This window comes from Pseudophryne corroboree, chromosome 1 (genome assembly GCF_028390025.1).
Source record: "Pseudophryne corroboree isolate aPseCor3 chromosome 1, aPseCor3.hap2, whole genome shotgun sequence".
Classification (NCBI taxonomy): Eukaryota; Metazoa; Chordata; class Amphibia; order Anura; family Myobatrachidae; genus Pseudophryne; species Pseudophryne corroboree.
Genome location: NC_086444.1, coordinates 885,949,829 through 885,974,487, shown reverse-complemented (window position 1 = coordinate 885,974,487; position 24,659 = coordinate 885,949,829). Strand labels below are relative to the sequence as shown.

Genomic DNA, 24,659 nt, shown 5'->3' with positions numbered 1-24,659 from the left:
TCACTGTGTGCCTATCAAAGAAGGATGGAATTGAGTTCCTGATGAAATAAAGTCTTTAGAACTGACATGTAGCGATACTACTTTGTGATGATTATATTACTAGATGCCAATAATGTGTGCCTTTTGAAGAGTGATGAAGTCCATTCTTAATATTCTACAGAATCTTTCCAATCTATTCACCTTCCCATTGAATTATGAACATAATCAGCATCAACAATTAAAAGATGGCTGCCTGCAGGAATGGATAATTTTAAACTCTGCAAAATTAACCATTTCACAAACAAAAACACCATTGTTTAAAAGACACTTGCCTGAACAGGGACTTGAACCCTGGACCCTCAGATTAAAAGTCTGATGCTCTACCGACTGAGCTATCCAGGCTCTAAATGCTGAAGTTGCCATATTGGAAACTGCTCGAAATATATAAAACATGACAATTTGCTGTGCAATTACAAAAAATGTGGAAAAATATATGTGTTACTGCAATCATGAACTGAAAGACTTGGCTTGTAGGGTCTCTTGATGAAATATATTTTAGTTTCCTCTGTGTTTAAGATGTAAATCCTTAGATTCGTTAAGTATCACCTTACTTCAATAATCACATTCAATTATTTTTGTCAAAGAGGTTTGATTTATTACTTGTCTAATTTAATCACTGTGTGCCTATCAAAGAAGGATGGATTTGAGTTCCTGATGAAATAAAGTCTTTAGAACTGACATGTAGCGATACTACTTTGTGATGATTATATTACTAGATGCCAATAATGTGTGCCTATTGAAGAGTGATAAAGTCCATTCTTAATATTCTACAGAATCTTTCCAATCTATTCACCTTCCCATTGAATAATGAACATAATCAGCATCAACAATTAAAAGATGGCTGCCTGCAGGAATGGATGATTTTAAACTCTGCAAAATTGTCCATTTCACAAACAAAAACACCATTGTTTAAAAGACACTCGCCTGAACTGAGACTTGAACCCTGGATCCTTAGATTAAAAGTCTGATGCTCTACCAACTGAGCTATCCAGGCTCTGAGCACTGAAGTTGCCATATTGGAAACTGCTCGAAATATATAAAACATGACAATTTGCTGTGCAATTACAAAAAATGTGGAAAAATATATGTGTTACTGTAATCATGAACTGAAAGACTTGGCTTGTAGGGTCTCTTGATGAAATATATTTTAGTTTCCTCTGTGTTTAAGATGTAAATCCTTAGATTCGTTAAGTATCACCTTACTTCAATAATCACATTCAATTATTTTTGTCAAAGAGGTTTGATTTATTACTTGTCTAATTTAATCACTGTGTGCCTATCAAAGAAGGATGGATTTGAGTTCCTGATGAAATAAAGGCTTTAGAACTGACATGTAGCGATACTACTTTGTGATGATTATATTACTAGATGCCAATAATGTGTGCCTATTGAAGAGTGATAAAGTCCATTCTTACTATTCTACAGAATCTTTCCAATCTATTCACCTTCCCATTGAATAATGAACATAATCAGCATCAACAATTAAAAGATGGCTGCCTGCAGGAATGGATAATTTTAAACTCTGCAAAATTGTCCACTTCACAAACAAAAACACTATTGTTTAAAAGACACTCACTTGAACAGGGACTTGAACCCTGGATCCTCAGATTAAAAGTCTGATGCTCTACCGACTGAGCTATCCAGGCTCTAAGCACTGAAGTTTCCATATTGGAAACTGCTCGAAATATATAAAACATGACAATTTGCTGTGCAATGACAAAAAATGTGGAAAAATATGTGTTACTGCAATCAGGAACTGAAAGACTTGGCTTGTAGGGTATCTTGATGAAATATATTTTAGTTTCCTCTGTGTTTAAGATGTAAATCCTTAGATTCGTTAAGTATTACCATACTTCAATAATCACATTCAATTATTTTTGTCAAAGAGGTTTGATTTATTACTTGTCTAATTTAATCACTGTGTGCCTATCAAAGAAGGATGGATTTGAGTTCCTGATGAAATAAAGTCTTTAGAACTGACATGTAGCGATACTACTTTGTGATGATTATATTACTAGATGCCAATAATGTGTGCCTATTGAAGAGTGATAAAGTCCATTCTTAATATTCTACAGAATCTTTCCAATCTATTCACCTTCCCATTGAATAATGAACATAATCAGCATCAACAATTAAAAGATGGCTGCCTGCAGGAATGGATAATTTTAAACTCTGCAAAATTGTCCATTTCTCAAACAAAAACACCATTGTTTAAAAGACACTCGCCTGAACAGGGACTTGAACCCTGGACCCTCAGATTAAAAGTCTGATGCTCTACCGACTGAGCTATCCAGGCTCTGAGTGCTAAAATTATCATATTGGAAACTGCTCGAAATATATAAAACATGACAATTTGCTGTGCAATTTACAAAAAATGTGGAAAAATATATGTGTTACTGCAATCATGAACTGAAAGACTTGGCTTGTAGGGTCTCTTGATGAAATATATTTTAGTTTCCTCTGTGTTTAAGTTGTAAATCCTTAGATGCTTTAAGTATCACCTCACTTCAATAATCACATTCAAATATTTTTGTCAAAGAGGTTTGATGTATTACTTGTCTAATTTAATCACTGTGTGCCTATCAAAGAAGGATGGATTTGAGTTCCTGATGAAACAAAGTCTTTAGAACTGACATGTAGTGATACTACTTTGTGATGACTATATTACTAGATGCCAATAATGTGTGCCTATTGAAGAGTGATAAAGTCCATTCTTAATATTCTAAAGAATCTCTCCAATCTATACACCTTCCCATTGAATAATGAACATAATCAGCATCAACAATTAAAAGATGGCTGCCTACAGGAATGGATGATTTTAAACTCTGCAAAATTGTCCATTTCACAAACAAAAACACCATTGTTTTAAATACACTCTCCTGAACAGGGACTTGAATCCTGGACCCTCAGATTAAAAGTCTGATGCTCTACCGACTGAGCTATCCAGGCTCTGAGCACTGAAGTTGCCATATTGGAAACTACTCGAAATATATAAAACATGACAATTTGCTGTGTAATTACAAAAAATGAGGAAAAATATATGTGTTACTGCAATCATGAACTGAAAGACTTGGCTTGTAGGGTCTCTTGATGAAATATATTTTAGTTTCCTCTGTGTTTAAGATGTAAATCCTTAGATTCGTTAAGTATCACCTTACTTCAATAATCACATTCAATTATTTTTGTCAAAGAGGTTTGATTTATTACTTGTCTAATTTAATCACTGTGTGCCTATAAAAGAAGGATGGAATTGAGTTCCTGATGAAATAAAGTCTTTAGAACTGACATGTAGCGATACTACTTTGTGATGATTATATTACTAGATGCCAATAATGTGTGCCTATTGAAGAGTGATAAAGTCCATTCTTAATATTCTACAGAATCTTTCCAATCTATTCACCTTCCCATTGAATAATGAACATAATCAGCATCAACAATTAAAAGATGGCTGCCTGCAGGAATGGATAATTTTAAACTCTGCAAAATTGTCCACTTCACAAACAAAAACACTATTGTTTAAAAGACACTCACCTGAACAGGGACTTGAAACCTGGACCCTCAGATTAAAAGACTGATGCTCTACCGACTGAGCTATCCAGGCTCTAAGCATTGAAGTTTCCATATTGGAAACTGCTCGAAATATATAAAACATGACAATTTGCTGTGCAATGACAAAAAATGTGGAAAAATATATGTGTTACTGCAATCATGAACTGAAAGACTTGGCTTGTAGGGTATCTTGATGAAATATATTTTAGTTTCCTCTGTGTTTAAGATGTAAATCCTTAGATTCGTTAAGTATCACCATACTTCAATAATCACATTCAATTATTTTTGTCAAAGAGGTTTGATTTATTACTTGTCTAATTTAAGCACTGTGTGCCTATCAAAGAAGGATGGATTTGAGTTCCTGATGAAATAAAGTCTTTAGAACTGACATGTAGCGATACTACTTTGTGATGATTATATTACTAGATGCCAATAATGTGCGCCTATTGAAGAGTGATAAAGTCCATTCTTAATATTCTAAAGAATCTCTCCAATCTATACACCTTCCCATTGAATAATGAACATAATCAGCATCAACAATTAAAAGATGGCAGCCTACAGGAATGGATGATTTTAAACTCTGCAAAATTGTCCATTTCACAAACAAAAACACCATTGTTTAAAAGACACTCTCCTGAACAGGGACTTGAATCCTGGACCCTCAGATTAAAAGTCTGATGCTCTACCGACTGAGCTATCCAGGCTCTGAGCACTGAAGTTGCCATATTGGAAACTACTCGAAATATATAAAACATGACAATTTGCTGTGCAATTACAAAAAATGAGGAAAAATATATGTGTTACTGCAATCATGAACTGAAAGACTTGGCTTGTAGGGTCTCTTGATGAAATATATTTTAGTTTCCTCTGTGTTTAAGATGTAAATCCTTAGATTCGTTAAGTATCACCTTACTTCAATAATCACATTCAATTATTTTTGTCAAAGAGGTTTGATTTATTACTTGTCTAATTTAATCACTGTGTGCCTATAAAAGAAGGATGGAATTGAGTTCCTGATGAAATAAAGTCTTTAGAACTGACATGTAGCGATACTACTTTGTGATGATTATATTACTAGATGCCAATAATGTGCGCCTATTGAAGAGTGATAAAGTCCATTCTTAATATTCTACAGAATCTTTCCAATCTATTCACCTTCCCATTGAATAATGAACATAATCAGCATCAACAATTAAAAGATGGCTGCCTGCAGGAATGGATAATTTTAAACTCTGCAAAATTGTCCATTTCTCAAACAAAAACACCATTGTTTAAAAGACACTCGCCTGAACAGGGACTTGAACCCTGGACCCTCAGATTAAAAGTCTGATGCTCTACCGACTGACCTATCCAGGCTCTAAGTGCTAAAGTTATCATATTGGAAACTGCTCGAAATATATAAAACATGACAATTTGCTGTGCAATTTAGAAAAAATGTGGAAAAATATATGTGTTACTGCAATCATGAACTGAAAGACTTGGCTTGTAGGGTCTCTTGATGAAATATATTTTAGTTTCCTCTGTGTTTAAGTTGTAAATCCTTAGATGCTTTAAGTATCACCTCACTTCAATAATCACATTCAAATATTTTTGTCAAAGAGGTTTGATTTATTACTTGTCTAATTTAATCACTGTGTGCCTATCAAAGAAGGATGGATTTGAGTTCCTGATGAAACAAAGTCTTTAGAACTGACATGTAGTGATACTACTTTGTGATGACTATATTACTAGATGCCAATAATGTGTGCCTATTGAAGAGTGATAAAGTCCATTCTTAATATTCTACAGAATCTCTCCAATCTATACACCTTCCCATTGAATAATGAACATAATCAGCATCAAAAATTAAAAGATGGCTGCCTACAGGAATGGATGATTTTAAACTCTGCAAAATTGGCCATTTCACAAACAAAAACACCATTGTTTAAAAGACACTCGCCTGAACAGGGACTTGAACCCTCGACCCTCAGATTAAAAGTCTGATGCTCTACCGACTGAGTTATCCAGGCTCTGAGTGCTGAAGTTGCCATATTGGAAACTTCTCGAAATATATAAAACATGACAATTTGCTGTGCAATTACAAAAAATGTGGAAAGATATATGTGTTACTGCAATCATGAACTGAATGACTTGGCTTGTAGGGTATCTTGATGAAATATATTTTAGTTTCCTCTGTGTTTAAGATGTAAATCCTTAGTTTCGTTAAGTATCACCTTACTTCAATAATCACATTCAATTATTTTTGTCAAAGAGGTTTGATTTATTACTTGTCTAATTTAATCACTGTGTGCCTATCAAAGAAGGATGGAATTGAGTTCCTGATAAAATAAAGTCTTTAGAACTAAAATGTAGCGATACTACTTTGTGATGATTATATTACTAGATGCCAATAATGTGTGCCTATTGAAGAGTGATAAAGTCCATTCTTACTATTCTACAGAATCTTTCCAATCTATTCACCTTCCCATTGAATAATGAACATAATCAGCATCAACAATTAAAATATGGCTGCCTGCAGGAATGGATAATTTTAAACTCTGCAAAATTGTCCACTTCACAAACAAAAACACTATTGTTTAAAAGACACTCACCTGAACAGGGACTTGAACCCTGGACCCTCAGATTAAAAGTCTGATGCTCTACCGACTGACCTATCCAGGCTCTAAGTGCTAAAGTTATCATATTGGAAACTGCTCGAAATATATAAAACATGACAATTTGCTGTGCAATTTAGAAAAAATGTGGAAAAATATATGTGTTACTGCAATCATGAACTGAAAGACTTGGCTTGTAGGGTCTCTTGATGAAATATATTTTAGTTTCCTCTGTGTTTAAGTTGTAAATCCTTAGATGCTTTAAGTATCACCTCACTTCAATAATCACATTCAAATATTTTTGTCAAAGAGGTTTGATTTATTACTTGTCTAATTTAATCACTGTGTGCCTATCAAAGAAGGATGGATTTGAGTTCCTGATGAAACAAAGTCTTTAGAACTGACATGTAGTGATACTACTTTGTGATGACTATATTACTAGATGCCAATAATGTGTGCCTATTGAAGAGTGATAAAGTCCATTCTTAATATTCTACAGAATCTCTCCAATCTATACACCTTCCCATTGAATAATGAACATAATCAGCATCAAAAATTAAAAGATGGCTGCCTACAGGAATGGATGATTTTAAACTCTGCAAAATTGGCCATTTCACAAACAAAAACACCATTGTTTAAAAGACACTCGCCTGAACAGGGACTTGAACCCTCGACCCTCAGATTAAAAGTCTGATGCTCTACCGACTGAGTTATCCAGGCTCTGAGTGCTGAAGTTGCCATATTGGAAACTTCTCGAAATATATAAAACATGACAATTTGCTGTGCAATTACAAAAAATGTGGAAAGATATATGTGTTACTGCAATCATGAACTGAATGACTTGGCTTGTAGGGTATCTTGATGAAATATATTTTAGTTTCCTCTGTGTTTAAGATGTAAATCCTTAGTTTCGTTAAGTATCACCTTACTTCAATAATCACATTCAATTATTTTTGTCAAAGAGGTTTGATTTATTACTTGTCTAATTTAATCACTGTGTGCCTATCAAAGAAGGATGGAATTGAGTTCCTGATAAAATAAAGTCTTTAGAACTAAAATGTAGCGATACTACTTTGTGATGATTATATTACTAGATGCCAATAATGTGTGCCTATTGAAGAGTGATAAAGTCCATTCTTACTATTCTACAGAATCTTTCCAATCTATTCACCTTCCCATTGAATAATGAACATAATCAGCATCAACAATTAAAATATGGCTGCCTGCAGGAATGGATAATTTTAAACTCTGCAAAATTGTCCACTTCACAAACAAAAACACTATTGTTTAAAAGACACTCACCTGAACAGGGACTTGAACCCTGGACCCTCAGATTAAAAGTCTGATGCTCTACCGACTGAGCTATCCAGGCTCTAAGCACTGAAGTTTCCATATTGGAAACTGCTCGAAATATATAAAACATGACAATTTGCTGTGCAATTTACAAAAAATGTGGAAAAATATATGTGTTACTGCAATCATGAACTGAAAGACTTGGCTTGTAGGGTCTCTTGATGAAATATATTTTAGTTTCCTCTGTGTTTAAGTTGTAAATCCTTAGATGCTTTAAGTATCACCTCACTTCAATAATCACATTCACATATTTTTGTCAAAGAGGTTTGATTTATTACTTGTCTAATTTAATCACTGTGTGCCTATCAAAGAAGGATGGATTTGAGTTCCTGATGAAACAAAGTCTTTAGAACTGACATGTAGTGATACTACTTTGTGATGACTATATTACTAGATGCCAATAATGTGTGCCTATTGAAGAGTGATAAAGTCCATTCTTAATATTCTAAAGAATCTCTCCAATCTATACACCTTCCCATTGAATAATGAACATAATCAGCATCAACAATTAAAAGATGGCTGCCTGCAGGAATGGATGATTTTAAACTCTGCAAAATTGTCCATTTCACAAACAAAAACACCATTGTTTAAAAGACACTCGCCTGAACAGATACTTGAACCCTGGACCCTTAGATTAAAAGTCTGATGCTCTACCGACTGAGCTATCCAGGCTCTAAATGCTGAAGTTGCCATATTGGAAACTGCTCGAAATATATAAAACATGACAATTTGCTGTGCAATTACAAAAAATGTGGAAAAATATATGTGTTACTGCAATCATGAACTGAAAGACTTGGCTTGTAGGGTCTCTTGATGAAATATATTTTAGTTTCCTCTGTGTTTAAGATGTAAATCCTTAGATTCGTTAAGTATCACCTTACTTCAATAATCACATTCAATTATTTTTGTCAAAGAGGTTTGATTTATTACTTGTCTAATTTAATCACTGTGTGCCTATCAAAGAAGGATGGATTTGAGTTCCTGATGAAATAAAGTCTTTAGAACTGACATGTAGCGATACTACTTTGTGATGATTATATTACTAGATGCCAATAATGTGTGCCTATTGAAGAGTGATAAAGTCCATTCTTAATATTCTACAGAATCTTTCCAATCTATTCACCTTCCCATTGAATAATGAACATAATCAGCATCAACAATTAAAAGATGGCTGCCTGCAGGAATGGATGATTTTAAACTCTGCAAAATTGTCCATTTCACAAACAAAAACACCATTGTTTAAAAGACACTCGCCTGAACAGAGACTTGAACCCTGGATCCTTAGATTAAAAGTCTGATGCTCTACCAACTGAGCTATCCAGGCTCTGAGCACTGAAGTTGCCATATTGGAAACTGCTCGAAATATATAAAACATGACAATTTGCTGTGCAATTACAAAAAATGTGGAAAAATATATGTGTTACTGCAATCATGAACTGAAAGACTTGGCTTGTAGGGTCTCTTGATGAAATATATTTTAGTTTCCTCTGTGTTTAAGATGTAAATCCTTAGATTCGTTAAGTATCACCTTACTTCAATAATCACATTCAATTATTTTTGTCAAAGAGGTTTGATTTATTACTTGTCTAATTTAATCACTGTGTGCCTATCAAAGAAGGATGGATTTGAGTTCCTGATGAAATAAAGTCTTTAGAACTGACATGTAGCGATACTACTTTGTGATTATTATATTACTAGATGCCAATAATGTGCGCCTATTGAAGAGTGATAAAGTCCATTCTTAATATTCTACAGAATCTTTCCAATCTATTCACCTTCCCATTGAATAATGAACATAATCAGCATCAACAATTAAAGGATGGCTGCCTGCAGGAATGGATAATTTTAAACTCTGCAAAATTGTCCATTTCTCAAACAAAAACACCATTGTTTAAAAGACACTCGCCTGAACAGGGACTTGAACCCTAGACCCTCAGATTAAAAGTCTGATGTTCTACCGACTGAGCTATCCAGGCTCTGAGTGCTAAAGTTATCATATTGGAAACTGCTCGAAATATATAAAACATGACAATTTGCTGTGCAATTTACAAAAAATGTGGAAAAATATATGTGTTACTGCAATCATGAACTGAAAGACTTGGCTTGTAGGGTATCTTGATGAAATATATTTTAGTTTCCTCTGTGTTTAAGTTGTAAATCCTTAGATGATTTAAGTATCACCTCACTTCAATAATCACATTCAAATATTTTTGTCAAAGAGGTTTGATTTATTACTTGTCTAATTTAATCACTGTGTGCCTATCAAAGAAGGATGGATTTGAGTTCCTGATGAAACAAAGTCTTTAGAACTGACATGTAGTGATACTACTTTGTGATGACTATATTACTAGATGCCAATAATGTGTGCCTATTGAAGAGTGATAAAGTCCATTCTTAATATTCTAAAGAATCTCTCCAATCTATACACCTTCCCATTGAATAATGAACATAATCAGCATCAACAATTAAAAGATGGCTGCCTACAGGAATGGATGATTTTAAACTCTGCAAAATTGGCCATTTCACAAACAAAAACACCATTGTTTAAAAGACACTCTCCTGAACAGGGACTTGAACCCTGGACCTTCAGATTAAAAGTCTGATGCTCTACCGACTGAGCTATCCAGGATCTGAATGCTGAAGTTGCCATATTGGAAACAGCTCGAAATATATAAAACATGACAATTTGCTGTGCAATTACAAAAAATGTGGAAAAATATATGTGTTACTGCAATCATGAACTGAAAGACTTGGCTTGTAGGGTCTCTTGATGAAATATATTTTAGTTTCCTCTGTGTTTAAGATGTAAATCCTTAGTTTCGTTAAGTATCACCTTACTTCAATAATCACATTTAATTATTTTTGTCAAAGAGGTTTGATTTATTACTTGTCTAATTTAATCACTGTGTGCCTATCAAAGAAGGATGGATTTGAGTTCCTGATGAAACAAAGTCTTTAGAACTGACATGTAGTGATACTACTTTGTGATGACTATATTACTAGATGCCAATAATGTGTGCCTATTGAAGAGTGATAAAGTCCATTCTTAATATTCTAAAGAATCTCTCCAATCTATACACCTTCCCATTGAATAATGAACATAATCAGCATCAACAATTAAAAGATGGCTGCCTGCAGGAATGGATGATTTTAAACTCTGCAAAATTGTCCATTTCACAAACAAAAACACCATTGTTTAAAAGACACTCGCCTGAACAGATACTTGAACCCTGGACCCTTAGATTAAAAGTCTGATGCTCTACCAACTGAGCTATCCAGGCTCTGAGCACTGAAGTTGCCATATTGGAAACTGCTCGAAATATATAAAACATGACAATTTGCTGTGCAATTACAAAAAATGTGGAAAAATATATGTGTTACTGCAATCATGAACTGAAAGACTTGGCTTGTAGGGTCTCTTGATGAAATATATTTTAGTTTCCTCTGTGTTTAAGATGTAAATCCTTAGATTCGTTAAGTATCACCTTACTTCAATAATCACATTCAATTATTTTTGTCAAAGAGGTTTGATTTATTACTTGTCTAATTTAATCACTGTGTGCCTATCAAAGAAGGATGGATTTGAGTTCCTGATGAAATAAAGTCTTTAGAACTGACATGTAGCGATACTACTTTGTGATGATTATATTACTAGATGCCAATAATGTGTGCCTATTGAAGAGTGATAAAGTCCATTCTTAATATTCTACAGAATCTTTCCAATCTATTCACCTTCCCATTGAATAATGAACATAATCAGCATCAACAATTAAAAGATGGCTGCCTGCAGGAATGGATGATTTTAAACTCTGCAAAATTGTCCATTTCACAAACAAAAACACCATTGTTTAAAAGACACTCGCCTGAACAGAGACTTGAACCCTGGATCCTTAGATTAAAAGTCTGATGCTCTACCAACTGAGCTATCCAGGTTCTGAGCACTGAAGTTGCCATATTGGAAACTGCTCGAAATATATAAAACATGACAATTTGCTGTGCAATTACAAAAAATGTGGAAAAATATATGTGTTACTGCAATCATGAACTGAAAGACTTGGCTTGTAGGGTCTCTTGATGAAATATATTTTAGTTTCCTCTGTGTTTAAGATGTAAATCCTTAGATTCGTTAAGTATCACCTTACTTCAATAATCACATTCAATTATTTTTGTCAAAGAGGTTTGATTTATTACTTGTCTAATTTAATCACTGTGTGCCTATCAAAGAAGGATGGATTTGAGTTCCTGATGAAATAAAGGCTTTAGAACTGACATGTAGCGATACTACTTTGTGATGATTATATTACTAGATGCCAATAATGTGTGCCTATTGAAGAGTGATAAAGTCCATTCTTACTATTCTACAGAATCTTTCCAATCTATTCACCTTCCCATTGAATAATGAACATAATCAGCATCAACAATTAAAAGATGGCTGCCTGCAGGAATGGATAATTTTAAACTCTGCAAAATTAACCATTTCACAAACAAAAACACCATTGTTTAAAAGACACTCGCCTGAACAGGGACTTGAACCCTGGACCCTCAGATTAAAAGTCTGATGCTCTACCGACTGAGCTATCCAGGCTCTGAATGCTGAAGTTGCCATATTGGAAACAGTTTGAAATATATAAAACATGACAATTTGCTGTGCAATTACAAAAAATGTGGAAAAATATATGTGTTACTGCAATCATGAACTGAAAGATTGGCTTGTAGGGTCTCTTGATGAAATATATTTTAGTTTCCTCTGTGTTTAAGATGTAAATCCTTAGATTCGTTAAGTATCACCTTACTTCAATAATCACATTTAATTATTTTTGTCAAAGAGGCTTGATTTATTACTTGTCTAATTTAATCACTGTGTGCCTATCAAAGAAGGATGGATTTGAGTTCCTGATGAAATAAAGTCTTTAGAACTGACATGTAGCGATACTACTTTGTGATGATTATATTACTAGATGCCAATAATGTGTGCCTATTGAAGATTGATAAAGTCCATTCTTAATATTCTACAGAATCTTTCCAATCTATACACCTTCCCATTGAATAATGAACATAATCAGCATCAACAATTAAAAGATGGCTGCCTGCAGGAATGGATAATTTTAAACTCTGCAAAATTGTCCATTTCACAAACAAAAACACCATTGTTTAAAAGACACTCGCCTGAACAGGGACTTGAACCCTGGACCCTCAGATTAAAAGTCTGATGCTCTACCGACTGAGCTATCCAGGCTCTGAATGCTGAAGTTGCCATATTGGAAACAGTTTGAAATATATAAAACATGACAATTTGCTGTGCAATTACAAAAAATGTGGAAAAATATATGTGTTACTGCAATCATGAACTGAAAGATTGGCTTGTAGGGTCTCTTGATGAAATATATTTTAGTTTCCTCTGTGTTTAAGATGTAAATCCTTAGATTCGTTAAGTATCACCTTACTTCAATAATCACATTTAATTATTTTTGTCAAAGAGGTTTGATTTATTACTTGTCTAATTTAATCACTGTGTGCCTATCAAAGAAGGATGGATTTGAGTTCCTGATGAAATAAAGTCTTTAGAACTGACATGTAGCGATACTACTTTGTGATGATTATATTACTAGATGCCAATAATGTGTGCCTATTGAAGATTGATAAAGTCCATTCTTAATATTCTACAGAATCTTTCCAATCTATACACCTTCCCATTGAATAATGAACATAATCAGCATCAACAATTAAAAGATGGCTGCCTGCAGGAATGGATAATTTGAAACTCTGCAAAATTGGCCATTTCACAAACAAAAACACCATTGTTTAAAAGACACTCGCCTGAACAGGGACTTGAACCCTGGACCCTCAGATTAAAAGTCTGATGCTCTACCGACTGAGTTATCCAGGCTCTGAGAGCTGACTTTGCCATATTGGAAACTGCTCGAAATATATAAAACATGACAATTTGCTGTGCAATTACAAAAAATTTGGAAAAATATATGTGTTACTGCAATCATGAACTGAAAGACTTGGCTTGTAGGGTATCTTGATGAAATATATTTTAGTTTCCTCTGTGTTTAAGATGTAAATCCTTAGATTCGTTAAGTATCACCTTACTTCAATAATCACATTCAATTATTTTTGTCAAAGAGGTTTGATTTATTACTTGTCTAATTTAATCACTGTGTGCCTATCAAAGAAGGATGGATTTGAGTTCCTGATGAAACAAAGTCTTTAGAACTGACATGTAGTGATACTACTTTGTGATGACTATATTACTAGATGCCAATAATGTGTGCCTATTGAAGAGTGATAAAGTCCATTCTTAATATTCTAAAGAATCTCTCCAATCTATACACCTTCCCATTGAATAATGAACATAATCAGCATCAACAATTAAAAGATGGCTGCCTGCAGGAATGGATGATTTTAAACTCTGCAAAATTTGTCCATTTCACAAACAAAAACACCATTGTTTAAAAGACACTCGCCTGAACAGGGACTTAATCCCTGGACCCTCAGATTAAAAGTCTGATGTTCTACCGACTGAGCTTTCCAGGCTCTGAGCACTGAAGTTGCCATATTGGAAACTGCTCGAAATATATAAAACATGACAATTTGCTGTGCAATTACAAAAAATGTGGAAAAATATATGTGTTACTGCAATCATGAACTGAAAGACTTGGCTTGTAGGGTCTCTTGATGAAATATATTTTAGTTTCCTCTGTGTTTAAGATGTAAATCCTTAGATTCGTTAAGTATCACCTTACTTCAATAATCACATTCAATTATTTTTGTCAAAGAGGTTTGATTTATTACTTGTCTAATTTAATCACTGTGTGCCTATCAAAGAAGGATGGATTTGAGTTCCTGATGAAATAAAGTCTTTAGAACTGACATGTAGCGATACTACTTTGTGATGATTATATTACTAGATGCCAATAATGTGTGCCTATTGAAGAGTGATAAAGTCCATTCTTAATATTCTACAGAATCTTTCCAATCTATTCACCTTCCCATTGAATAATGAACATAATCAGCATCAACAATTAAAAGATGGCTGCCTGCAGGAATGGATGATTTTAAACTCTGCAAAATTGTCCATTTCACAAACAAAAACACCATTGTTTAAAAGACACTCGCCTGAACAGAGACTTGAACCCTGGATCCTTAGATTAAAAGTCTGATGCTCTACCAACTGAGCTATCCAGGCTCCGAGCACTGAAGTTGCCATATTGGAAACTGCTCGAAATATATAAAACATGACAATTTGCTGTGCAATTACAAAAAATGTGGAAAAATATATGTGTTACTGCAATCATGAACTGAAAGATTGGCTTGTAGGGTCTCTTGATGAAATATATTTTAGTTTCCTCTGTGTTTAAGATGTAAATCTTTAGATTCGTTAAGTATCACCTTACTTCAATAATCACATTTAATTATTTTTGTCAAAGAGGTTTGATTTATTACTTGTCTAATTTAATCACTGTGTGCCTATCAAAGAAGGATGGATTTGAGTTCCTGATGAAATAAAGTCTTTAGAACTGACATGTAGCGATACTACTTTGTGATGATTATATTACTAGATGCCAATAATGTGTGCCTATTGAAGATTGATAAAGTCCATTCTTAATATTCTACAGAATCTTTCCAATCTATACACCTTCCCATTGAATAATGAACATAATCAGCATCAACAATTAAAAGATGGCTGCCTGCAGGAATGGATAATTTTAAACTCTGCAAAATTGTCCATTTCACAAACAAAAACACCATTGTTTAAAAGACACTCGCCTGAACAGGGACTTGAACCCTGGACCCTCAGATTAAAAGTCTGATGCTCTACCGACTGAGCTATCCAGGCTCTGAATGCTGAAGTTGCCATATTGGAAACAGTTTGAAATATATAAAACATGACAATTTGCTGTGCAATTACAAAAAATGTGGAAAAATATATGTGTTACTGCAATCATGAACTGAAAGATTGGCTTGTAGGGTCTCTTGATGAAATATATTTTAGTTTCCTCTGTGTTTAAGATGTAAATCCTTAGATTCGTTAAGTATCACCTTACTTCAATAATCGCATTTAATTATTTTTGTCAAAGAGGTTTGATTTATTACTTGTCTAATTTAATCACTGTGTGCCTATCAAAGAAGGATGGATTTGAGTTCCTGATGAAATAAAGTCTTTAGAACTGACATGTAGCGATACTACTTTGTGATGATTATATTACTAGATGCCAATAATGTGTGCCTATTGAAGATTGATAAAGTCCATTCTTAATATTCTACAGAATCTTTCCAATCTATACACCTTCCCATTGAATAATGAACATAATCAGCATCAACAATTAAAAGATGGCTGCCTGCAGGAATGGATCATTTGAAACTCTGCAAAATTGGCCATTTCACAAACAAAAACACCATTGTTTAAAAGACACTCGCCTGAACAGGGACTTGAACCCTGGACCCTCAGATTAAAAGTCTGATGCTCTACCGACTGAGTTATCCAGGCTCTGAGAACTGACTTTGCCATATTGGAAACTGCTCGAAATATATAAAACATGACAATTTGCTGTGCAATTACAAAAAATTTGGAAAAATATATGTGTTACTGCAATCATGAACTGAAAGACTTGGCTTGTAGGGTATCTTGATGAAATATATTTTAGTTTCCTCTGTGTTTAAGATGTAAATCCTTAGATTCGTTAAGTATCACCTTACTTCAATAATCACATTCAATTATTTTTGTCAAAGAGGTTTGATTTATTACTTGTCTAATTTAATCACTGTGTGCCTATCAAAGAAGGATGGATTTGAGTTCCTGATGAAACAAAGTCTTTAGAACTGACATGTAGTGATACTACTTTGTGATGACTATATTACTAGATGCCAATAATGTGTGCCTATTGAAGAGTGATAAAGTCCATTCTTAATATTCTAAAGAATCTCTCCAATCTATACACCTTCCCATTGAATAATGAACATAATCAGCATCAACAATTAAAAGATGGCTGCCTGCAGGAATGGATGATTTTAAACTCTGCAAAATTTGTCCATTTCACAAACAAAAACACCATTGTTTAAAAGACACTCGCCTGAACAGGGACTTGAACCCTGGACCCTCAGATTAAAAGTCTGATGTTCTACCGACTGAGCTTTCCAGGCTCTGAACACTGAAGTTGCCATATTGGAAACTGCTCGAAATATATAAAACATGACAATTTGCTGTGCAATTACAAAAAATGTGGAAAAATATATGTGTTACTGCAATCATGAACTGAAAGACTTGGCTTGTAGGGTCTCTTGATGAAATATATTTTAGTTTCCTCTATGTTTAAGATGTAAATCCTTAGATTTGTTAAGTATCACCTTACTTCAATAATCACATTCAATTATTTTTGTCAAAGAGGTTTGATTTATTACTTGTCTAATTTAATCACTGTGTGCCTATCAAAGAAGGATGGAATTGAGTTCCTGATGAAATAAAGTCTTTAGAACTAAAATGTAGCGATACTACTTTGTGATGATTATATTACTAGATGCCAATAATGTGTGCCTATTGAAGAGTGATAAAGTCCATTCTTACTATTCTACAGAATCTTTCCAATCTATTCACCTTCCCATTGAATAATGAACATAATCAGCATCAACAATTAATAATGGCTGCCTGCAGGAATGGATAATTTTAAACTCTGCAAAATTGTCCATTTCACAAACAAAAACACCATTCTTTAAAAGACACTCGTCTGAACAGGGACTTGAACCCTGGACCCTCAGATTAAAAGCCTGATGCTCTACCGACTGAGCTATCCAGGCTCTGAGCACTGAAGTTGCCATATTGGAAACTGCTCGAAATATATAAAACATGACAATTTGCTGTGCAATTACAAAAAATGTGGAAAAATATATGTGTTACTGCAATCATGAACTGAAAGACTTGGCTTGTAGGGTATCTTGATGAAATATATTTTAGTTTCCTCTGTGTTTAAGATGTAAATCCTTAGATTCGTTAAGTATCACCTTACTTCAATAATCACATTTAATTATTTTTGTCAAAGAGGTTTGATTTATTACTTGTCTAATTTAATCACTGTGTGCCTATCAAAGAAGGATGGATTTGAGTTCCTGATGAAATAAAGTCTTTAGAACTGACATGTAGCGATACTACTTTGTGATGATTATATTACTAGATGCCAATAATGTGTGCCTATTGAAGATTGATAAAGTCCATTCTTAATATTCTACAGAATCTTTCCAATCTATACACCTTCCCATTGAATAATGAACATAATCAGCATCAACAATTAAAAGATGGCTGCCTGCAGGAATGGATAATTTGAAACTCTGCAAAATTGGCCATTTCACAAACAAAAACACCATTGTTTAAAAGACACTCGCCTGAACAGGGACTTGAACCCTGGACCCTCAGATTAAAAGTCTGATGCTCTACCGACTGAGTTATCCAGGCTCTGAGAGCTGACTTTGCCATATTGGAAACAGCTCGAAATATATAAAACATGACAATTTGCTGTGCAATTACAAAAAATGTGGAAAAATATATGTGTTACTGCAATCATGAACTGAAAGACTTGGCTTGTAGGGTCTCTTGATGAAATATATTTTAGTTTCCTCTGTGTTTAAGATGTAAATCCTTAGATTCGTTAAGTATCACCTTACTTCAATAATCACATTCAATTATTTTTGTCAAAGAGGTTTGATTTATTACTTGTCTAATTTAATCACTGTGTGCCTATCAAAGAAGGATGGATTTGAGTTCCTGATGAAATAAAGGCTTTAGAACTGACATGTAGCGATACTACTTTGTGATGATTATATTACTAGATGCCAATAATGTGTGCCTATTGAAGAGTGATAAAGTCCATTCTTACTATTCTACAGAATCTTTCCAATCTATTCACCTTCCCATTGAATAATGAACATAATCAGCATCAACAATCAAAAGATGGCTGCCTGCAGGAATGGATAATTTTAAACTCTGCAAAATTAACCATTTCACAAACAAAAACACCATTGTTTAAAAGACACTCGCCTGAACAGGGACTTGAACCCTGGACCCTCAGATTAAAAGTCTGATGCTCTACCGACTGAGCTATCCAGGCTCTGAATGCTGAAGTTGCCATATTGGAAACAGTTTGAAATATATAAAACATGACAATTTGCTGTGCAATTACAACAAATGTGGAAAAATATATGTGTTACTGCAATCATGAACTGAAAGATTGGCTTGTAGGGTCTCTTGATGAAATATATTTTAGTTTCCTCTGTGTTTAAGATGTAAATCCTTAGATTCGTTAAGTATCACCTTACTTCAATAATCACATTTAATTATTTTTGTCAAAGAGGTTTGATTTATTACTTGTCTAATTTAATCACTGTGTGCCTATCAAAGAAGGATGGATTTGAGTTCCTGATGAAATAAAGTCTTTAGAACTGACATGTAGCGATACTACTTTGTGATGATTATATTACTAGATGCCAATAATGTGTGCCTATTGAAGATTGATAAAGTCCATTCTTAATATTCTACAGAATCTTTCCAATCTATACACCTTCCCATTGAATAATGAACATAATCAGCATCAACAATTAAAAGATGGCTGCCTGCAGGAATGGATAATTTTAAACTCTGCAAAATTGGCCATTTCACAAACAAAAACACCATTGTTTAAAAGACACTCGCCTGAACAGGGACTTGAACCCTGGACCCTCAGATTAAAAGTCTGATGCTCTACCGACTGAGCTATCCAGGCTCTGAATGCTGAAGTTGCCATATTGGAAACAGTTTGAAATATATAAAACATGACAATTTGCTGTGCAATTACAAAAAATGTGGAAAAATATATGTGTTACTGCAATCATGAACTGAAAGATTGGCTTGTAGGGTCTCTTGATGAAATATATTTTAGTTTCCTCTGTGTTTAAGATGTAAATCCTTAGATTCGTTAAGTATCACCTTACTTCAATAATCACATTTAATTATTTTTGTCAAAGAGGTTTGATTTATTACTTGTCTAATTTAATCACTGTGTGCCTATCAAAGAAGGATGGATTTGAGTTCCTGATGAAATAAAGTCTTTAGAACTGACATGTAGCGATACTACTTTGTGATGATTATATTACTAGATGCCAATAATGTGTGCCTATTGAAGATTGATAAAGTCCATTCTTAATATTCTACAAAATCTTTCCAATCTATACACCTTCCCATTGAATAATGAACATAATCAGCATCAACAATTAAAAGATGGCTGCCTGCAGGAATGGATAATTTGAAACTCTGCAAAATTGGCCATTTCACAAACAAAAACACCATTGTTTAAAAGACACTCGCCTGAACAGGGACTTGAACCCTGGACCCTCAGATTAAAAGTCTGATGCTCTACCGACTGAGTTATCCAGGCTCTGAGAGCTGACTTTGCCATATTGGAAACTGCTCGAAATATATAAAACATGACAATTTGCTGTGCAATTACAAAAAATTTGGAAAAATATATGTGTTACTGCAATCATGAACTGAAAGACTTGGCTTGTAGGGTATCTTGATGAAATATATTTTAGTTTCCTCTGTGTTTAAGATGTAAATCCTTAGATTCGTTAAGTATCACCTTACTTCAATAATCACATTCAATTATTTTTGTCAAAGAGGTTTGATTTATTACTTGTCTAATTTAATCACTGTGTGCCTATCAAAGAAGGATGGATTTGAGTTCCTGATGAAACAAAGTCTTTAGAACTGACATGTAGTGATACTACTTTGTGATGACTATATTACTAGATGCCAATAATGTGTGCCTATTGAAGAGTGATAAAGTCCATTCTTAATATTCTAAAGAATCTCTCCAATCTATACACCTTCCCATTGAATAATGAACATAATCAGCATCAACAATTAAAAGATGGCTGCCTGCAGGAATGGATGATTTTAAACTCTGCAAAATTTGTCCATTTCACAAACAAAAACACCATTGTTTAAAAGACACTCGCCTGAACAGGGACTTGAACCCTGGACCCTCAGATTAAAAGTCTGATGTTCTACCGACTGAGCTTTCCAGGCTCTGAGCACTGAAGTTGCCATATTGGAAACTGCTCGAAATATATAAAACATGACAATTTGCTGTGCAATTACAAAAAATGTGGAAAAATATATGTGTTACTGCAATCATGAACTGAAAGACTTGGCTTGTAGGGTCTCTTGATGAAATATATTTTAGTTTCCTCTATGTTTAAGATGTAAATCCTTAGATTTGTTAAGTATCACCTTACTTCAATAATCACATTCAATTATTTTTGTCAAAGAGGTTTGATTTATTACTTGTCTAATTTAATCACTGTGTGCCTATCAAAGAAGGATGGAATTGAGTTCCTGATGAAATAAAGTCTTTAGAACTAAAATGTAGCGATACTACTTTGTGATGATTATATTACTAGATGCCAATAATGTGTGCCTATTGAAGAGTGATAAAGTCCATTCTTACTATTCTACAGAATCTTTCCAATCTATTCACCTTCCCATTGAATAATGAACATAATCAGCATCAACAATTAAAAGATGGCTGCCTGCAGGAATGGATAATTTTAAACTCTGCAAAATTGTCCATTTCACAAACAAAAACACCATTCTTTAAAAGACACTCGTCTGAACAGGGACTTGAACCCTGGACCCTCAGATTAAAAGTCTGATGCTCTACCGACTGAGCTATCCAGGCTCTGAGCACTGAAGTTGCCATATTGGAAACTGCTCGAAATATATAAAACATGACAATTTGCTGTGCAATTACAAAAAATGTGGAAAAATATATGTGTTACTGCAATCATGAACTGAAAGACTTGGCTTGTAGGGTATCTTGATGAAATATATTTTAGTTTCCTCTGTGTTTAAGATGTAAATCCTTAGATTCGTTAAGTATCACCTTACTTCAATAATCACATTTAATTATTTTTGTCAAAGAGGTTTGATTTATTACTTGTCTAATTTAATCACTGTGTGCCTATCAAAGAAGGATGGATTTGAGTTCCTGATGAAATAAAGTCTTTAGAACTGACATGTAGCGATACTACTTTGTGATGATTATATTACTAGATGCCAATAATGTGTGCCTATTGAAGATTGATAAAGTCCATTCTTAATATTCTACAGAATCTTTCCAATCTATACACCTTCCCATTGAATAATGAACATAATCAGCATCAACAATTAAAAGATGGCTGCCTGCAGGAATGGATGATTTTAAACTCTGCAAAATTTGTCCATTTCACAAACAAAAACACCATTGTTTAAAAGACACTCGCCTGAACAGAGACTTGAACCCTGGATCCTTAGATTAAAAGTCTGATGCTCTACCAACTGAGCTATCCAGGCTCTGAGCACTGAAGTTGCCATATTGGAAACTGCTCGAAATATATAAAACATGACAATTTGCTGTGCAATTACAAAAAATGTGGAAAAATATATGTGTTACTCCAATCATGAACTGAAAGACTTGGCTTGTAGGGTCTCTTGATGAAATATATTTTAGTTTCCTCTGTGTTTAAGATGTAAATCCTTAGATTCGTTAAGTATCACCTTACTTCAATAATCACATTCAATTATTTTTGTCAAAGAGGTTTGATTTATTACTTGTCTAATTTAATCACTGTGTGCCTATCAAAGAAGGATGGATTTGAGTTCCTGATGAAATAAAGGCTTTAGAACTGACATGTAGCGATACTACTTTGTGATGATTATATTACTAGATGCCAATAATGTGTGCCTATTGAAGAGTGATAAAGTCCATTCTTACTATTCTACAGAATCTTTCCAATCTATTCACCTTCCCATTGAATAATGAACATAATCAGCATCAACAATTAAAAGATGGCTGCCTGCAGGAATGGATAATTTTAAACTCTGCAAAATTAACCATTTCACAAACAAAAACACCATTGTTTAAAAGACACTCGCCTGAACAGGGACTTGAACCCTGGACCCTCAGATTAAAAGTCTGATGCTCTACCGACTGAGCTATCCAGGCTCTGAATGCTGAAGTTGCCATATTGGAAACAGTTTGAAATATATAAAACATGACAATTTGCTGTGCAATTACAAAAAATGTGGAAAAATATATGTGTTACTGCAATCATGAACTGAAAGATTGGCTTGTAGGGTCTCTTGATGAAATATATTTTAGTTTCCTCTGTGTTTAAGATGTAAATCCTTAGATTCGTTAAGTATCACCTTACTTCAATAATCACATTTAATTATTTTTGTCAAAGAGGTTTGATTTATTACTTGTCTAATTTAATCACTGTGTGCCTATCAAAGAAGGATGGATTTGAGTTCCTGATGAAATAAAGTCTTTAGAACTGACATGTAGCGATACTACTTTGTGATGATTATATTACTAGATGCCAATAATGTGTGCCTATTGAAGATTGATAAAGTCCATTCTTAATATTCTACAGAATCTTTCCAATCTATACACCTTCCCATTGAATAATGAACATAATCAGCATCAACAATTAAAAGATGGCTGCCTGCAGGAATGGATAATTTGAAACTCTGCAAAATTGGCCATTTCACAAACAAAAACACCATTGTTTAAAAGACACTCGCCTGAACAGGGACTTGAACCCTGGACCCTCAGATTAAAAGTCTGATGCTCTACCGACTGAGTTATCCAGGCTCTGAGAGCTGACTTTGCCATATTGGAAACTGCTCGAAATATATAAAACATGACAATTTGCTGTGCAATTACAAAAAATTTGGAAAAATATATGTGTTACTGCAATCATGAACTGAAAGACTTGGCTTGTAGGGTATCTTGATGAAATATATTTTAGTTTCCTCTGTGTTTAAGATGTAAATCCTTAGATTCGTTAAGTATCACCTTACTTCAATAATCACATTCAATTATTTTTGTCAAAGAGGTTTGATTTATTACTTGTCTAATTTAATCACTGTGTGCCTATCAAAGAAGGATGGATTTGAGTTCCTGATGAAACAAAGTCTTTAGAACTGACATGTAGTGATACTACTTTGTGATGACTATATTACTAGATGCCAATAATGTGTGCCTATTGAAGAGTGATAAAGTCCATTCTTAATATTCTAAAGAATCTCTCCAATCTATACACCTTCCCATTGAATAATGAACATAATCAGCATCAACAATTAAAAGATGGCTGCCTGCAGGAATGGATGATTTTAAACTCTGCAAAATTTGTCCATTTCACAAACAAAAACACCATTGTTTAAAAGACACTCGCCTGAACAGGGACTTGAACCCTGGACCCTCAGATTAAAAGTCTGATGTTCTACCGACTGAGCTATTCAGGCTCTGAGCACTGAAGTTGCCATATTGGAAACTGCTCGAAATATATAAAACATGACAATTTGCTGTGCAATTACAAAAAATTTGGAAAAATATATGTGTTACTGCAATCATGAACTGAAAGACTTGGCTTGTAGGGTCTCTTGATGAAATATATTTTAGTTTCCTCTATGTTTAAGATGTAAATCCTTAGATTTGTTAAGTATCACCTTACTTCAATAATCACATTCAATTATTTTTGTCAAAGAGGTTTGATTTATTACTTGTCTAATTTAATCACTGTGTGCCTATCAAAGAAGGATGGAATTGAGTTCCTGATGAAATAAAGTCTTTAGAACTAAAATGTAGCGATACTACTTTGTGATGATTATATTACTAGATGCCAATAATGTGTGCCTATTGAAGAGTGATAAAGTCCATTCTTACTATTCTACAGAATCTTTCCAATCTATTCACCTTCCCATTGAATAATGAACATAATCAGCATCAACAATTAAAAGATGGCTGCCTGCAGGAATGGATAATTTTAAACTCTGCAAAATTGTCCATTTCACAAACAAAAACACCATTCTTTAAAAGACACTCGTCTGAACAGGGACTTGAACCCTGGACCCTCAGATTAAAAGTCTGATGCTCTACCGACTGAGCTATCCAGGCTCTGAGCACTGAAATTGCCATATTGGAAACTGCTCGAAATATATAAAACATGACAATTTGCTGTGCAATTACAAAAAATGTGGAAAAATATATGTGTTACTGCAATCATGAACTGAAAGACTTGGCTTGTAGGGTATCTTGATGAAATATATTT

At 33.9% G+C, this 24,659-nt stretch overlaps 28 non-coding genes across 28 annotated transcripts; all 28 read right to left on the bottom strand.

The window, feature by feature from the left end:
* Positions 1 to 308: 308 nt before the first annotated feature.
* Positions 309 to 381, bottom strand: TRNAK-UUU (transfer RNA lysine (anticodon UUU)). The gene has a single exon. It is a non-coding gene; the product is annotated as a tRNA-Lys (tRNA).
* Positions 382 to 1,612: 1,231 nt separating this feature from the next.
* TRNAK-UUU (transfer RNA lysine (anticodon UUU)) lies at positions 1,613 to 1,685 on the bottom strand. Its single transcript has one exon. It is a non-coding gene; the product is annotated as a tRNA-Lys (tRNA).
* Positions 1,686 to 2,262: 577 nt separating this feature from the next.
* TRNAK-UUU (transfer RNA lysine (anticodon UUU)) lies at positions 2,263 to 2,335 on the bottom strand. Its single transcript has one exon. It is a non-coding gene; the product is annotated as a tRNA-Lys (tRNA).
* Positions 2,336 to 4,871: 2,536 nt separating this feature from the next.
* Positions 4,872 to 4,944, bottom strand: TRNAK-UUU (transfer RNA lysine (anticodon UUU)). The gene has a single exon. It is a non-coding gene; the product is annotated as a tRNA-Lys (tRNA).
* A 1,232-nt stretch (positions 4,945 to 6,176) lies between these two features.
* On the bottom strand, positions 6,177 to 6,249 carry TRNAK-UUU (transfer RNA lysine (anticodon UUU)). Its single transcript has one exon. It is a non-coding gene; the product is annotated as a tRNA-Lys (tRNA).
* Positions 6,250 to 7,481: 1,232 nt separating this feature from the next.
* TRNAK-UUU (transfer RNA lysine (anticodon UUU)) lies at positions 7,482 to 7,554 on the bottom strand. The gene has a single exon. It is a non-coding gene; the product is annotated as a tRNA-Lys (tRNA).
* A 1,232-nt stretch (positions 7,555 to 8,786) lies between these two features.
* On the bottom strand, positions 8,787 to 8,859 carry TRNAK-UUU (transfer RNA lysine (anticodon UUU)). The gene has a single exon. It is a non-coding gene; the product is annotated as a tRNA-Lys (tRNA).
* Positions 8,860 to 9,438: 579 nt separating this feature from the next.
* TRNAK-UUU (transfer RNA lysine (anticodon UUU)) lies at positions 9,439 to 9,511 on the bottom strand. The gene has a single exon. It is a non-coding gene; the product is annotated as a tRNA-Lys (tRNA).
* Positions 9,512 to 10,091: 580 nt separating this feature from the next.
* On the bottom strand, positions 10,092 to 10,164 carry TRNAK-UUU (transfer RNA lysine (anticodon UUU)). The gene has a single exon. It is a non-coding gene; the product is annotated as a tRNA-Lys (tRNA).
* A 1,883-nt stretch (positions 10,165 to 12,047) lies between these two features.
* Positions 12,048 to 12,120, bottom strand: TRNAK-UUU (transfer RNA lysine (anticodon UUU)). Its single transcript has one exon. It is a non-coding gene; the product is annotated as a tRNA-Lys (tRNA).
* Positions 12,121 to 12,698: 578 nt separating this feature from the next.
* On the bottom strand, positions 12,699 to 12,771 carry TRNAK-UUU (transfer RNA lysine (anticodon UUU)). Its single transcript has one exon. It is a non-coding gene; the product is annotated as a tRNA-Lys (tRNA).
* Positions 12,772 to 13,349: 578 nt separating this feature from the next.
* TRNAK-UUU (transfer RNA lysine (anticodon UUU)) lies at positions 13,350 to 13,422 on the bottom strand. Its single transcript has one exon. It is a non-coding gene; the product is annotated as a tRNA-Lys (tRNA).
* Positions 13,423 to 14,654: 1,232 nt separating this feature from the next.
* On the bottom strand, positions 14,655 to 14,727 carry TRNAK-UUU (transfer RNA lysine (anticodon UUU)). Its single transcript has one exon. It is a non-coding gene; the product is annotated as a tRNA-Lys (tRNA).
* A 578-nt stretch (positions 14,728 to 15,305) lies between these two features.
* On the bottom strand, positions 15,306 to 15,378 carry TRNAK-UUU (transfer RNA lysine (anticodon UUU)). The gene has a single exon. It is a non-coding gene; the product is annotated as a tRNA-Lys (tRNA).
* A 578-nt stretch (positions 15,379 to 15,956) lies between these two features.
* Positions 15,957 to 16,029, bottom strand: TRNAK-UUU (transfer RNA lysine (anticodon UUU)). Its single transcript has one exon. It is a non-coding gene; the product is annotated as a tRNA-Lys (tRNA).
* Positions 16,030 to 16,609: 580 nt separating this feature from the next.
* TRNAK-UUU (transfer RNA lysine (anticodon UUU)) lies at positions 16,610 to 16,682 on the bottom strand. Its single transcript has one exon. It is a non-coding gene; the product is annotated as a tRNA-Lys (tRNA).
* A 578-nt stretch (positions 16,683 to 17,260) lies between these two features.
* TRNAK-UUU (transfer RNA lysine (anticodon UUU)) lies at positions 17,261 to 17,333 on the bottom strand. The gene has a single exon. It is a non-coding gene; the product is annotated as a tRNA-Lys (tRNA).
* Positions 17,334 to 17,912: 579 nt separating this feature from the next.
* On the bottom strand, positions 17,913 to 17,985 carry TRNAK-UUU (transfer RNA lysine (anticodon UUU)). Its single transcript has one exon. It is a non-coding gene; the product is annotated as a tRNA-Lys (tRNA).
* A 579-nt stretch (positions 17,986 to 18,564) lies between these two features.
* Positions 18,565 to 18,637, bottom strand: TRNAK-UUU (transfer RNA lysine (anticodon UUU)). The gene has a single exon. It is a non-coding gene; the product is annotated as a tRNA-Lys (tRNA).
* Positions 18,638 to 19,215: 578 nt separating this feature from the next.
* TRNAK-UUU (transfer RNA lysine (anticodon UUU)) lies at positions 19,216 to 19,288 on the bottom strand. Its single transcript has one exon. It is a non-coding gene; the product is annotated as a tRNA-Lys (tRNA).
* Positions 19,289 to 19,866: 578 nt separating this feature from the next.
* Positions 19,867 to 19,939, bottom strand: TRNAK-UUU (transfer RNA lysine (anticodon UUU)). Its single transcript has one exon. It is a non-coding gene; the product is annotated as a tRNA-Lys (tRNA).
* A 580-nt stretch (positions 19,940 to 20,519) lies between these two features.
* TRNAK-UUU (transfer RNA lysine (anticodon UUU)) lies at positions 20,520 to 20,592 on the bottom strand. Its single transcript has one exon. It is a non-coding gene; the product is annotated as a tRNA-Lys (tRNA).
* A 579-nt stretch (positions 20,593 to 21,171) lies between these two features.
* On the bottom strand, positions 21,172 to 21,244 carry TRNAK-UUU (transfer RNA lysine (anticodon UUU)). Its single transcript has one exon. It is a non-coding gene; the product is annotated as a tRNA-Lys (tRNA).
* A 580-nt stretch (positions 21,245 to 21,824) lies between these two features.
* Positions 21,825 to 21,897, bottom strand: TRNAK-UUU (transfer RNA lysine (anticodon UUU)). Its single transcript has one exon. It is a non-coding gene; the product is annotated as a tRNA-Lys (tRNA).
* A 579-nt stretch (positions 21,898 to 22,476) lies between these two features.
* TRNAK-UUU (transfer RNA lysine (anticodon UUU)) lies at positions 22,477 to 22,549 on the bottom strand. The gene has a single exon. It is a non-coding gene; the product is annotated as a tRNA-Lys (tRNA).
* Positions 22,550 to 23,127: 578 nt separating this feature from the next.
* TRNAK-UUU (transfer RNA lysine (anticodon UUU)) lies at positions 23,128 to 23,200 on the bottom strand. Its single transcript has one exon. It is a non-coding gene; the product is annotated as a tRNA-Lys (tRNA).
* A 580-nt stretch (positions 23,201 to 23,780) lies between these two features.
* On the bottom strand, positions 23,781 to 23,853 carry TRNAK-UUU (transfer RNA lysine (anticodon UUU)). The gene has a single exon. It is a non-coding gene; the product is annotated as a tRNA-Lys (tRNA).
* Positions 23,854 to 24,432: 579 nt separating this feature from the next.
* Positions 24,433 to 24,505, bottom strand: TRNAK-UUU (transfer RNA lysine (anticodon UUU)). Its single transcript has one exon. It is a non-coding gene; the product is annotated as a tRNA-Lys (tRNA).
* Between the last annotated feature and the right edge of the window lie 154 nt (positions 24,506 to 24,659).